Source organism: Phytophthora infestans, genomic scaffold (genome assembly GCF_000142945.1).
Source record: "Phytophthora infestans T30-4 supercont1.249 genomic scaffold, whole genome shotgun sequence".
Classification (NCBI taxonomy): Eukaryota; Oomycota; class Peronosporomycetes; order Peronosporales; family Peronosporaceae; genus Phytophthora; species Phytophthora infestans.
In genome coordinates, this window is record NW_003303510.1 from 46,283 (window position 1) to 46,518 (window position 236).

Below are 236 nucleotides of genomic sequence, written 5' to 3' on the forward strand. Positions count from 1 at the left end.
GCAAGAAAGGAACCGGACGGACTGATTGACAGACGGACGGACGGACGGACGGACGGACAGACACGCTACAAGGTTAGAAGCGGAGCGACTAGCGCTCTGGGCGCCCGCTCCCGCGGACGCTAGGGCATGGTTGGTTGGTGTAGAGAGGGTTGACCATCTTCTCGCTGTGCTGCGGTGGGGCTTAGAGTTTCAAAGCGAAGATACATATAATAAAATGTATACTGTGATCTACTTAT